Genomic DNA, 14,831 nt, shown 5'->3' on the forward strand with positions numbered 1-14,831 from the left:
CCATTGTAAGGCTTTTGTTCGATGTGGTCGCTTCAAAACTTTAGTAGCGCATGAGATGTGAAATCTCGGCATCTAGGCTTGTTAGCCTGGGGGTCGAAACATGTGGTTTAATCCTTTCCAAATGAAAGGTTCCACAGATACCAAGCGAAGATCCGCCTTAGGCATCTAGTACGTCAAAAACTCAAAAGAGCAGAATGTTACATTGCTCTTGCATACAAAACCAAGCTGTTATGAGACTCGATAGAGGTCACAAACGATGCTTTTAATGGTTTGTCCTTCGGATTGATCATACACAATCCGGAAAAGCCGCGAATTGATCAAACACAATTCGGAAAAAGGCCTCGGATTGATCAAACACAATCCGGTGAAAGGTCGGGGTTGATCAAACACAACCCTGACAAAGAAACAAGAGTGATCCAACATACTCTTGACCCGCGAATAAAATTCCGGGATTTTTGGTACCTGCACACACAAAATCCCAAGCATAGAATGGAGATTGGAGAAGGGAGGAAAGGATTTTATTCTCCCTGAGTTATTGAACTTGGAAGAGTTTAAGGTTTCAAAACATACCTTTCTAAAGGCTGCCGAGAGGAGAAATAACGTTTCGCCTACTTATACTTCGAATTTGGGGCTGAAAATTTGACAGGAGGAGCAGCTCTGGATGGGGAAGCTTCTGTCAAAATTTCAGGTTGATCGGAACAAGGGAAGGTGGTGAACCGGTGGTCGGTAGCGGCGGCGGTTTGGAATTTTCCGGCGGCCGGTTCGGAGACTTTCCGGCCAGTTCTCAGGGTGAGGCCGGCGGCGTTGGATCCGTGACGGAAAGAGCTTTCTGGGGATATAAAATTCCGGCGGAGGGCAGTCGGAATTTTGGTCGGAAATCGGGAAAAACAAGGCTGCCCGATTTTAGGGTTTTGGTTTTTAGGGTTTGGAAAAAAAATGGTGGGCTATTGGCTTTAGGGTTAGAACAAAGTGCATGATAACGTGATGAAGAATAAAGTGTAGAGACAAAGAGATAGCAAGAGAGTCATCTTATTCATTGATAGGAGCCCTTTATATAGGGAATTACACAATACCAATATGGTAAGGATATGAATACATAGATCTAGTCTAACTACATATCCTATTGGCATAAGGCCAATGCACACATAGAGAATATCCTAGAACAAAAAGTAAATAAAATAAACTATTCTAGGACATAAAAATATGATAACAAACTTTTACTAGTGGTCAACAATACAGTCAAAATCGAAATCCAAGCCAGGAGAGGGAAAACACACAAAATTAGTCCAAGTAAGGAAAACAATTTCTCTAATAAAATTTAATTTGAGACTAGGTTTTTACAGTACAAGGTTGGCAACACTTGTGGTATGGCATGTCATGAGTCCAACTATTCTCCATTAAAGGTTGTTTAATGGATATGGCTCTAATAAGGGGTCTGCAAGTTTGAGTTACATCTTTCAGGAAGGTAATGCTACGAGCCATTAACTCTAACAACTAACTACTTGTCCTCACTCCGAAGAAGAGAGACCGACATGTCCAGAAATCCAATATAAGCCTAATTGAGCAACCAAACGAGTTAAACTGACCAAAATATATAGCAATTACTAGGATAAGATTTGACCACAATAAAAAAAACATTAGGTGGGTCATCCCAAGATCTCCCAGAATCCTCAACACAGGCTGATAATAAACCGCACGGTCATACACTGGGAGAAGATTGGGTTCTTGTAACAACAATTCAGCTCCCCAACTCCAACACCCATAAGATTTAATGACGAAAACCCTTACTCGAAAGAGTAAGAGTAAGGGCTTATTTGAGATCTGATGAGTAGAACCAAAAACTAAAACACACCCCAATGTTGCTCTTATCCATCCTCAACCTTGGTAGAAGAAGGTTAGATCGGGATCCATCAGTCCAATCCTCAAACAATTGAATCTCCTCCATCCTTGGACCTCATCTATGTTGTGAACCCATGATTGTAGCACGGTCTTCCTTCCTCTCTCGGACCGAGATGCAATGGCGGGATTGCCTGAGGTGCTCGGTCGGGAGAAGGTGCCCAGCAGCCTCTTCTTTATTTTCTCTGCGCGTAAGGCACGTAGTATAACCTTGTTGTTCGATATCTCAAAACTGTAATTCTAGTACAATATAAAACTAAAGTAAATGAATCTTACTATAATTTTGTTCTAATTTATGATCTTATGTTAAATGTTTCAATATATATTTGAATTTCCAATTTGTTTTCTAAAACTTATGAGTGCCCCATGGATATGAAATTATGGTTCCATCATTGTTGGCTACCATACCAGTTTCTAATTTCAAACCTAGGTTGGGGTGCATACTTGAGGTAAGAACTACTAGCCCACTTGTAGTGGTGTTGTTTAGGCTTTATTTTCAATATAGAAATTTGGATTTAGGGTTCGAAATTAGAAACAACCAAAATAATGAGGGAATTTTGTGTGTATTATTAAATAGGGAACCATCTCTTATATAGAGATGTAATCAGTATGTAAATTACATGAATATCCCTAGTAAGCTAATTACAAGAATGCCCATTAAATAAACTATTTACAACACTCCCCCTTGGGTATTCTCTGTTATTAGTTTTCTCTGATATGTGCTCCAGTGTTGCCTCGTCAAAACTTTGCCAGGTAATAAAAACCCTATGGGACAAAAACATTAATCCTGGTCGAAGGAGAAAAGAGTACAACACACACGTAGCGGTGGTAGTCAGATCCCTTGATTTCGATGAAGCGGTTTAGTTTTGATCATAAGATTGTGAGTCCGTGGGAGATAGATGCATAATAGTTGCTACACCAAAACCTTGTATGGTAAACCTAGTGGGACAAACCTGTGGTCGAAGGGAAAAGATGAGCAAATGCATATATTTCAAATAAAGGCATCTTCAAGATGTAGTATGAGCAGGGTGACCAATTACATGTGTGCCTCATTAAAACCTTGTCAGGTAACAAAACCCAGTAGGACAAAATAACCCTAGACAAAGGACAAAAGAGTACACAATGATCAAAAGTATACTTCAGAATACTCCCCCTGATATTGAGTCCCCCTGAAAACTATAAACTAGATAAAAACTAACACTTTGATCATGCTTCTTGAATCACTTAATAGTCAACATGATTTAAAGAGGTTTTTGTTTCATATACCTCTAAGATTATTGTATTCCCTATAGTAAAGACATAACCAGTTGGGAATAAGCCTTGTGTGGGTTTACATAACCCGTGTCAGCATATTTAACAAGACAAACATCATTCCAAGGATCATAGGCGATTGATCCATTTCATGATGCCTAGGGATAAAATGAGCCTTTTTTCGTCATACATTTAAAGTAACGGAAAATTGTCTTTATGTCATTTACGGAGGTGGCGTATTGGTGCAGAGCTATATCTAGCTAGCTAACAAATTCACTTCAGATGGATGTCCGGTCAAGGGCATTTAACCAAGTACAATAATGCGCCTATTGTACTTAGATATGAGTCTTCTGGCCTCAATATCTCTTCGTTATCATCTGCACAATAATACAGGTTTCACTAGACTTCAAACGATTATGAGTATGCTTGAAGATTTTGCTTTATCCTCATTAAAGCATCTTTACATCCTATAAATGTAATATGATTGATGGACCAAAATTTCAATTGCACTTTGCACGACTCCAGGTCGAGAAAATGATTTGGTCTCCGAAAGTCTTTCATCTCAAACTCGACTTCAGGTGTTTTGTGGCTTTCTTGATCTCTTCAAGAGTATCAATCAAATTCATGCTATTGACGTAGATCACAAGAAATTGCAAAACTGAAATTTGTTTTCTTAATAAACACGCATGGGCATAGTCCATTGTTCATATATCTCATCCCAAGAAAATATTCACTTACACGGTTATACCAACTCCGTATGGATTGTTTGAATTGAACCCCTAAAGTGAACTACTCTAGCAAATATTGGAGAGCATGTTCTGTGGTCTAGAACTATTTGCATTGGGTAATAGAAGTCCTTCAGAAACCTTCATGTATATCTCTATATTCATATCCCCATAAAGATAAGTTGTTACCACATTCATAGGCTGCTTATTCAGTTATTCGGAAACTACCAAACTGATAAGGTAGTGGAACGTTATGACTTTCATTACGGGAAAGTACGTCTCCTCGTAATCAATCACAAGGGGTTGAGAAAATCTTTGCGCCATTAGAAGAGTCTTGTATATCACAATCTTATTGTTCTCATTATGCTTCCTTACAAGTACCCATTAAACTCTATCTGTTTAACATGGGGAGGTGTGGGAACAACTTGCCCATAACACCTTTCTCTAAGTTAAGGAATCTAATATGACCTGGATTGTTTCTTTCCTTTTTAGCCAGTCATCTCTTCATTGAGATCTATCAACGAAGCAAGGTTCGACATCATCGCTTATTATAATTTGGGTGGCCACCGCAAATATAAATATCTCATCGATGAAATCTCATTCTGATTCAAAGTCTCACTAAATTTACCAAGATTTTCTATTCTCGGGAGTGGGTTTAAATGTTGGAGCGTCCCCCAACTTTGTCTCTTCTAGGATGAACCCATAATCTGGATTTATCTCGTGAGTTGAATTGGTTTGAGATTGAGATGTCAAGAATTAAGATTCATTTGTGCCAACTTTACCCTCTTCTAGGGATAAGAATCGTTCGAACCTAATGGTCTACCTCGCTTCTGGGCAGGGACTATGACTGGTTAGCCGCCATGGCCGTACCTCGTCCAACTAGAATGACATGTCCTACGGGGACGTTTATCCTTGTAGGCACATTTGCAGCAGGTATATATGATCTCATTACTTTATTTAGATCAAATGAAGCGTTTAGCATATTTTTGGGCTACACTATGTAGATCCAGAATTCTTCGCACTTCAATATCACATGTGCGGTTTGGGGATGAAGATGAGACATAGTGGATATTTTTCACGTCAATTTACGTCGTTCATCAGGAATGATGACGTTTTTATCTCCCTCTAACGGCGAAAAGACTGTCTCATCAAAGTGACAATCCGCAAATGTAGCGGTATAAAGATCGTCTGTCAAGGGCTCTAAGGAGCAAATAATGGATAGGGTTCATAATCGACATATATGCCCATCCTTTGTTGAGGACCCGATTTTGTACGTTGTGGCGGCACAATTGGCATGGGAACTACACACCCAAATTTGTGTAAGTGTGAAACACCAGGTTCGCACCAAGTCACCAACTGTAACACAAAGTAAGGTTGGTAGCAGTGGGCCTCAACCAGACCAACATTGCTGCATGCAAGATTGCATAGCCCGACGCAAACACTAGAAGCTTGGTGCGCATTACCAATGTTCTATCTGTGAGACCATCTTGGGTGTGAACGTAGGAAACTATATGTTTTACAAATCCCAAGGATAATGCAATAATCATCGGAAGTCTTCGATGTAAACTCTCCGACATTATCAAGCCTTATAGATGTTACAAGACAATCCGAATGGTATACCCTAAATTTCATGGGTGAGAGTTTAGCAACCGCAACATTTTCTTATGGACAGTGATGTGATATCTAATCACTTTTGTTGATGCATCAACCACTACCTTTAATATTTAATTGGTCCGTTAGGTAGTTGGACATGTCCACAAACGTTGCATTCTATGCAGAAATAGATAGTATATACTAGTCTTTGCATATGATGGTCTAATATTCAACATTCTTAATGAGCAGCTTGACATAATGTGTCATTAAAGACAATACCCTTATTCTGAGGGGGATACCCGTGTGATAATTGAGTTGAGGATACGGTGCATCATATGTTTTTTCTGGGTGCATCAAACACTATGTAACACCCTGACCCACAAGTAATTCAAGGAATATAGTTCCCAAAATTCACTAATCTCATTCGAAACTCGATTAAAACAAATACCAGACAATGATCCTCACATGAGAACCAAGTCTGGAATCTCTCACCTCAGGTGCAAACAATCGTAGCCGGAATACCCATCAATTGAGTAATCAAAATTGTGGCGACACCGCAGTGAAGAAAGAAATTGAAAGAGATCTTCCCGTCCACCTCATGGACTGAGGCATTTCTTTCCCGATTAGGGGTTTAGAAGCCTTGACGCTTCTCAAGCTCCCTCCCCTTTCTATGGAAACCTCTTCCCTTTTAAATTCTCTCCATGTCGGTTCCAACATCGACCTCTCTTCCCGAAGCTTCATGAACCCGTAATTTAATTATACATAATTATTGTTAAATGATCATTTTGCCCTTAACCGAGCTCATACCTTGTGGTTACTCGACTACTTTTATTTATCTTATATTAATACATGAACTTTGTATATATACAAGTGTATATGTATGTAGAACATATTAGCCCAAATAAAGAGATGATACTTTTTAAAATTAAGGCTATTACACACTAATACTATAGCTAGTATTTGCTCGAATCATTTAGCTTCTAGCTAATAAATTTGAATATATTCAATGTATGCTTCTAGCCGCACATTCAAAGGTTATGCAAATATATTACACCATTTTTTTTATGGTTTCAACGTTTTAAGAATTGGTTTCAATAAACTTACATTTCAATAATATTCTTCTGAAACGTATAGAGGTATTTTGCCTCGTCAGGCAGACGAGAACGCTCAGTTCCTTAATATTGATAACACATATCAACTTTGATTTAGATTCTAGCAAGGTTCTAAAAATCGAATTTAGGCGGCGCCTAGGCGCTCGGCGGCGGCATCCCATTCCGATTTCAATGAAATCGGCATGTCTAGTTGGCCGGCCTATTTTGGGCCGCCTAGGCGGATTGGGCGGCAACTAGGCAGGCTGGGCGGCGACTAGGTAGGCTGGGCGGGCGGCCAATTAGGCGGATTTGACATTCCGAACACAAGCTATGGCTGGATATCTGGTGAGTAACTTGAAAAAAGGACACCTCTGATCTGGCCTCTCTCTCCTGAAACTAATATGACTCGCTCTCCTCAATTCGGATTTGCACATGTTTATGGATGTTAAGCTCTTGACACACCAGCTGTTTGAATTTTTTGGGTTTCTTTAGAGATAGAGGGGAGTGATAAGAGAAAACAGATGAGAGCAGATGGGTGGGTGAGAGACTTACCAGATGAGAGAGAATAGAGATACAAAATCCAAAAGTAGTTTTTATCGAGTTAGCAGTTGTTGACCACCAGCAGTTCTGCCTTATCAAATTATCAATTCTTCTAAAAGGTGGAGACTAGAGAGCACGTGAACTAACTCAATCAAGGTGGTTTGGTCTAAGTCAGACTACTATAGTTCATTAATTAGGTAATTAATAATTATTTAACATTATTTTAAATGATTATTTTAGTAAGAAATTGCTTGTTACAATAATTTTATTCCTTATAATATCTATTTTATTTGTATTTATATAATTATTTGTAATTAAAAAAATAAAATAAATACAAAAATAGAAAACCGATTAATCCCCGATTAATCTCCGATTAATCCCCGATTAATCTCCGATTAATCCCCGATTAATTTTTTGGACGTTGTCCGCCCGACTAGTGGCTAGCGTTTTTTAGAACCTTGGATTCTAGGGCAACAAGCCTTTTCATTTTTATATTCTCTAATTATGTTTTGCTTCGGGCAAGAAAAATGTCTACTTCAAATTGTTTCTTCTAGAGTCTACCAACCGATTTTATCATGTCTGGTGAATTTTGGAATGAAACTTCAAGTTTCTTAAGGGGGTTATTATCGAAACTACAAATTCGATTTATACATGAACTACTAGTTCATTTTTGAACTACCGGTTCATTAGTTACATGTATTTTCAAATTATAATCATGTATCAATTGATGATATTAATTCCACACTACTAATTTAGCACAGTGAATATGTCACGTAATTATATGTAAATGCTTCTGACAATTAACTACACATTAAATATGGTGAATATATTAACAACAATCATTACGAGAAAGTATTTGGAGTGCCTTATATACATACATAATGACTAGGTACGAAAAACCAGTGTCATTAGATTATTTTCCTTTTGTTTGATTCTGCTGGACCAAAGGAATTGATTGTAATTAATGTGAAAGAAATAAACCTAGCCTCTACATACTTTACAAGCCTACAGGGAGAGTGGGCCTACTGGGCTCAAAATGGTCTACCAAAAAATGCAATGTTATTAGTCAACCTTTTCGGTAACTCTAGTTGTATACGACCAGGTAAGCAATGATGAGGTGGTGGAGCGAGGCTCACTTAAGTACATAGCCTCAAAAAAACTTGCCTAGACATCGCATTCAACTGGATGAGCCTAGTTTGAGAAGAATTATAATTATTATACGGACTCATGGCGACATATGGCGAGCTTCTGTGCTAGCCTTACAGCTTGCGTTGAGCTTCTAGCTCAATTTCGTGTATATACAGGCTTGATTTAAGCTTCTGACTTAACATTATTAATATTCACCAATATAACATAAACCAATGCAATATATGTTATTAAATCGTAACAGACAAACTTAATTTGAAAGGAATTATATGAAACCGAAATAAATTAAATTATAACGGAAACAATTTAATTCTCATCGACATAATGTATATGCAATAAAATTGGTATTTACTGAACCAATGAATGTCAATAACATAGCGGTTACTTGCAAAACTAACTCATTTGTATCCCCAATTGCTTATGGTATTAATGTACGTACATACTCATAATAATTATCGATATAAACGATAACATAATTGAGGACTAATTGAATAAAACTATCGTGATTTGAATTTGATAACCGACATCTTATATATGACATAAATTACTAAATAAATATCATTTATGCATCGGTTAAGTACCAAAGGCAATGAGTTCAAATCTCATTAATACTTCTAGCATTACACATAAGTATTAAATTGGATAAATGCTTCTGGCATAACATTTATGTAATAATCGTGTAATTAAAACCCAAAATTCATGCTTCTAGCATTATGGATTATTATGACATTATTCAAATCTATGTAACCGAAGATTAAACTCATAACGTTTCTACCATAATTTCCGCAATTATTTGCCCATAATGCTTGTTGCATAATGTATGAGTTATATATAAATTATTAAATGCTTCTGACATTAATTACATGTCCTTAAATGACATTGAATTTGACATAATTCAAATCTGTAACTGACAAAACGTATATATTAATTTACACGTAAATAACATAGTCAATGCTACGTGTCACATTATACAAAAATGACGTTACATTTCTAAACGAATTTTATTCAAACCCCATTAAGAGCAATATTAATTCATTCTTATCACTAAATGCTTTAGGCATAGTGAATATGGAATACAGGTAACGTCTGCTATCAATGACTAAATTAGTGGTAAACCCTTAACGGTTACAAACACTACTTCCAGAATGCATGCATGATAGAGTTTGGATGTCACGAAAAACTATATTTTTTGCTGATCCATGTGCCTCCTTGTCTGCACTACTAGGCAGTTGTGAATGCTGATTTCGGTGGCTACTGGCCTCCGTAGTGATTTTCTTTTTGGTGCTATATTTTCTTTTTCCAATTCTCATAACATAAGCAAATTTATATGACATTAATATTCATATGTATTAACCAAATAGACTAATAAAATAAATTTGGTGTTCATGCATCGTATGCGGATTTTTCAATATGCAACCAAAGGTAATAAGCATGAAATCACAAGATCGAAACATAAACAACATATGGTTCATGCTTCAGGGTGGTTTTTCCATGTAATCAAGGTTTGAAAGAAACATGAATTATAATAAGAATTTAGAAAACTTTACTCGATGCAGAACGAATCAATGAGTGTTCATCTTATGCATGTGTCAGAACCGAGAATATTGGTGGACTAAACTTCTAATCCAATCTGAGAGTTGTGATTGAAATTCTGAACCATGTTGAATGATTCTTTCATCGATTGATCAACGGTCTCTCTTCCATGCTACATAAAAACTACCTCAGCGTTAGAACTATTCATGCTGATAACGTGTTGTAAAATAAAAGTAAAAGAGATTACGAAAAGAGAGAAACAACCAAGATAATGAGGAAATTTTATGTGTATTATTGAATAGGGAACTATTTCTTATATAGAGATGTAATCAGTCTGTAAATTACATGAATATCTCTAATAAGCTAATTACAAGAATGCACATTAAATAAACTATTTATAACAATAATACATTTATACCAACATATATAACCCACAAGGAATAATCAGATTTCGGACCAAATCAGTGTCAGCTAGCAGGCATTAGCAAAGCTTCCAATCCTCAACTTATAACAGTTATCAGTCCAAGTGCAATTAATGGTCTTTATCAATGATCTTAGTTAGAATATCACGTTCATGAATTGATTGACGAAACTAACAAGAATCCATCTCGGGATTATTAGAATTCCCTATCATCCATGTGGGAGAGTTGCTAATTAAGCTAAGGCTAACATAGTGCAAGTACTTTATGATGTGAGAGCCATGGAGATGATGCTTCGCCGAAGAAGTAGATAGCCATGAAATACAAGTTCGAGCTACATTGTCTTTCTGACACGAAAATGCATCTAATCTAATCTTCATGAGTTGCTTGGTGGATCGATTTTTCTTGAAAGGGAATGTTGTGATTGTGGTGTTTCAGTTAGTCACATCGTTCCTGCACTAACTCAACATCATGAAAACCACTTTAATATCCCCAGTAGTTCTCTCCACCCCACCATTATTGTATATAAATTCCCAAAGCCATATATAATTACCCAACAACAAAATATGCAGCAAAAAATCAAAGGAACCGGTTACTAACCCCCACCATGGAGCTTTCCTTTGTCTCCAAGTCACTAACAGCACTCTTGCCTCTTCTCCTGTGCAAAGTCTAAGCTACCTCGTGTCTATGACCCCTCTTTGGTCTGATTTAAACAGTAATGGTGGGCTTAGAGCGTGCTTATTCATAGGGCCAACATTAGCTGGAAGTTAACAGATGGTCATATTCATGCAGGCTAGCAGCCAGGTCCACATTGATCTAAATGGTTTGATTAAAGATCTTATCTTTGATGCCCTTGATGTGATTATAGATAAGGTTTCTGGGAACAATTTTCATTGTCATGGCAGTGATGAGACATGAGTAGACACGTGGATTTGAAATCCGACTGTGATGTTCTTGGCAAATTAAGCACTATTCTGTCACAATCTCTGCCTCTAATTCAGGAGCTTACTTGGCTACACTAGGAGCAAGAAAAACTTATCAATCTTTAATCTTAGAGGATTAGGTGCTGATAATTCATAAAAGCTTAACAACAACTAGCCCAAAGGATAAGGTTTTCATAATGTTCTTGTATTAGGTTAGCTCTGGACCTCCGGTCAGGTCATAAAATGAGTGAATGGCATTGCGGTATGTTTTCGCCAGTATGATATTTGAACTAAGACTTCTGATATCATGAACTGTTCATACAAATCGGATTTCAAGTATGCAACATCTAGATATGTTATTAGCCAAAAAGAAAAGCATTTCCAGATGTTTTGTTTGATCTGCTTTTCTTTTTTTGGCTGAAACAGTTGTTCCTGTTTTGTGCTTGGAACAACTTTTGTTAACAAGATGTTCAGCTGTACTTGAACTTGGAGATCAACATTTATCAATGGCAGGCAAGGCTTGTGATGAAGACGTTTAAGTTGCATTTAAGAGATAAAAAGGCAGACTATTGCACGTGATATATAGTTGTTCTAAAGGTATACAAATGGACCCTAGGACTAAGCATTTAAAGGTTGAAGTGAACTAGTAGTCTCCAGTTTCCACTCTCTACTATCGCATGTGCATACAATCTTTGCTAGCCTGCAAAATGCCAAGTTTCCGTGTCAATAAATTAGGGTTGAGATGTTGAAGGAGGCATGCAGCAAGTTTGTGAAAGTAGTATACAGATAGCCAGAGAGCTCTAGAGAGTGAGAGTGGCAGTCATCAAATATGGGAAACATGGGTAGGAGATTCACCAAGTGGAAAAGATGGGTGAGACAACAGAGAGGAAAGCTCTATATTGCTAGGGTTTGCATCTCTATGCTTCTCGGTTGGCACAAGTACTCCTGATAAACATGACTATTACGCTCTTAGCTAAGCTATGTTGTTTCAATTAGATTAGTACTGATTTAATCGAGTTTTTTAGTGGCCTCATTTCTCCACGACTAGCTTGCATGATTTTCTTTGCTTTGTAGTTGTACAATCAAGTCAATCAACCCCAAGAAGTACTGCACTGATTATTCATGGTACCTAAAAAGTTTAAGTTCTAAGCTAGCGAGGCGACTCCATCCATTTTTAAGGCATTGTGGTTGTTATATATCCAGTCTATCACTCCATTAGTCACTTGAAATCTTTGTTGAGAGAAGGAGAGATCAACACCCGCCCTGTAGAGGCTTATCTCCACCTACTGTAAATGGACTTGCTGGATTTCCCACAAGATTTCAACATTCGTGCTAAAGTAGTCATGTTGCTGCCTAGTTGTGGCTGCACGCCTGCACGTACGGTCATAGCGTGCACCAGAAAATAGCTAGGTCATGGTAGAAGAGAAGTTTGAACCATGCAGTAGGAAATTGTTTCTTGAGTAGATAACTAGATACTGATATGAGATATAGTTAGGTGGTTGCTGTGTGAAGTGAGTAGTGAACCGTACAAAAGAGTAGAGTTCTGGTAAGGTTCTCAATCTATCTAGATTCTGGAGGTTTGTAATGTTTGTTTTTGCTATATATTGTAAAAGGGTGCTATTGCAAGTTAATGTCTCTAAAGTTGGTTAAGTTTTGCTCACAAGTCACAGCACGTACAAATAATATCCCCATAAGAAAACAAAGCAGATATTGTGGTGCTCAACAGCTAAGGCATAAAAAATCCAAGTGTGAACCTTAACAGGAATTATATATATGTGTACCTACTGAAGCCTAAATCTTCTATGAATCTTGTAAATTATTTTTTTTCAAAGTTCAACCAATATAGTCCAAGACCTCCTGAAATCCTGGCTAGGTTGGTTAAATTTGCCTAAGCAGCTTCAAACAGTGAGACAAATTACAGCTCTATAATAATGGAGACAAGCTTGGCCATGAGATTAGGATAAGAGCTCTGGCACCAGTGATGAGTCTTTTTCCAGGGTTGATCGAACAAGGAGACAAGCTGATGTGTCTGCTTTGTCATCTTTTGAGTCCATGTAAACCAGTCAGCGGCCAACACTTGTCACCCCACCTTGTATTGCCTCCTCAGATCTTTTTTTGCTCTCAGGCACTATAGCGAGCCCTCTCTATAAAAGGCTAAGCTATAAGCAAACCTCAACTCAGTTAGCTCCATCGCAAAGCATATTACTTACTACCTTGACTCCTTGAGTCCTTAACCTTCATATCAGCCAAAGTAGAAGTACTACCTCTCACATTCTGAACTTGACGTTTACTCTAGTAACATGAAAGGTGTATTATCCTCCGTTAAAGCCCCCAGGAGGCTCCGATCGTGGGACAAATGCTCGAGGCTGGTGAGGGAGCAGCGGACTCGGCTTTACATCATGTGGAGGTGCACTGTCATACTTCTTTGCTGGGATGAGTGACAGGGATCCAAGACACTCTACTGTAGATAATTAGGATGCTTGGCGACTTGGCGTGCATCAGAAGTCCTGCAGGCAAGTGTGTGAAATAATGTGCTTGGCTGCTGAGTTCTATTAGTTTGGATGCTAAAGTTTACGAGAATTTGTGTAAAAATGTCTCCTACTACTTTACAGATGAATACCTTATCTGTATTACATGTATTGATGGCATTTCAGAGTTCAGACCATATATCTGTAATGTAACCGTAGTGCGTTAGTAATATGATCAAACAATGATACAACTAGTTTAGTTTGGGGTAGAAAAACTATCGATGGATCTCAGAATTCAGAGAGGTCTTCTTTGTTCTGCCAATATCAGAGAAAAGGAGCGCCAACATCAGAGGAAAGGTTTCTTTTTCTTTTCCTTTTCTTTTTCTTTTGTATGAAAGAAAGAGGTCTTTCACTGTTTCACATAACAGCTCGATCACTACACATGACGAAGAAACTCTTTCATAATTTAACTTCGAATTAGTAGACCTTGTTTGGTATCATTACTAGGATGCTAAAACGGGAAGATAAAATCGAAAGAATGCTCAGCAAGGCATACCACACCTGTTTTTCTTTCTTTTTCTACAATTAAACTAAACTAAAATTTCTGTTTTTTTTTTCCCGAACATAAACACATCCAAAACATATACTTTAACGAAAATGATTGGGGGTAACTAAGAGCTGTTTATGTTTTGTGCTTGGCTGCTTGCATTGGAACTACTTTTAGTAACAGGATATGCAAATGAATGTGATGAACACTACTTCCTAGAATAGCCAGACAAATATATGGCAAATTTGATCAGATCCAATCAACTCTAGGATGAGTTACCTTGATTTCTTCCCAATTAAACAGATGCAGCAAAAGAAATTACCATACTATTATATGATCGACTGACTATCGACTATTAGCAGATTTTTATTCATGTTTGTTGTGAAGAAAAAAGAAAAAGAAAAAGAAAAAAAAAGACTATTGACACATGTTTATTAGCATGCATTTCAGAGATGGAAATTGAGTTCAAGTACTTCTGAGAATGACATTCAGGTATTCTAGAGATACTAGTGGACCTTACGACTAAGCAACGAATGGTGGAAGTAAACTACTCTATATGTGGATATCATCTAGATTGCAAACTGCCAATAGAGAAAGTACTAATTATAGAGTAGTCCACATATATATGGGAAACCTGGTTAGGAGAGTTGTCAAGTGGAAAAGATAGGTGAGACATCAAAGCAAAAAAGCTATGTATCT

Source organism: Fragaria vesca, linkage group LG4 (genome assembly GCF_000184155.1).
Source record: "Fragaria vesca subsp. vesca linkage group LG4, FraVesHawaii_1.0, whole genome shotgun sequence".
NCBI lineage: Eukaryota > Viridiplantae > Streptophyta > Magnoliopsida > Rosales > Rosaceae > Fragaria > Fragaria vesca.